Consider the following 978-nt stretch of genomic DNA (forward strand, 5'->3'; position numbering starts at 1 on the left):
ACCAGCAATGAAGGAGTGTTCCTCTTTCTCCACAACCTTGCCAGCATCTGCTGTCACCTGAGGTTTTTTTATATCTTGTTTATTTTATGTATATGAGTACACTGTAGCTGTCTTCAGACATACCAGAAGAGGGCATCGGATCCCATTACAGATGGTTGTGAGCCACCATGTGGTTGCTGGGATTTGAACTCAGGACCTCTGGAAGAGCAGTCAGTGCTCTTAACTGCTGAGCCATCTCTCTAGCCCTGAGTTTTTGATCTTACCCATTCTGACTGGTGTGAGGTGGAATCTTAGGGTTGTTTTGATTTGCATTTCCCTGATGACTAAGGATGTTGAACATTTCTTTAGGTGCTTCTCAGCCATTCCTCAGTTAAGAATTCTTTGTTTCACTCTGTACCCCATTTTTAATAGGGTTATTTGGAAGCAACTCAGATGTCCCTCAACAGAGGAATGGATACAGAAAATGTAGTACATTTACACAATGGAGCACTATTCAGCAATTAAAAACAGTGAATTTATGAAATTCTTAGGGAAATGGATGGATCTGGAGAATATCATCCTGAGTGAGGTAACCCAATCACAAAAGAATGCACATGGTATGTACTCTCTGATAAGTGGATATTAGCCCAGAAACTCAGAATACCCAAGACACAATTCACAAACCACAAGAAACTCAAGAGCGGGGTGGCAGGCATGGGGAAGTGGGAGGCAACAGGGGTTTGTTTGTGTTTGTTTCTTTGTTTTTTGGAGGGGAAACTGGGAATGGAGAATTTTACATGTAAATAAAGAAAATATCTAAAAAAAAAAAAAAAGAAAGAAAGAAACTCAAGAAGAAGGAAGACCAATGTGTGAATACTTCGATCCTTCTTAGAAGGGGGAACAAAATACCCATGGAAGGAGTTGCACAAAGTATGGAGCCGAGACTGAAGAAAGGACAAGTGTGAGTAAACACTAACACGAGCGGTTCCATCACCCTGG

The sequence above is a fragment of the Mastomys coucha genome, unplaced genomic scaffold (genome assembly GCF_008632895.1).
Source record: "Mastomys coucha isolate ucsf_1 unplaced genomic scaffold, UCSF_Mcou_1 pScaffold21, whole genome shotgun sequence".
In the NCBI taxonomy this organism is placed as follows: Eukaryota; Metazoa; Chordata; class Mammalia; order Rodentia; family Muridae; genus Mastomys; species Mastomys coucha.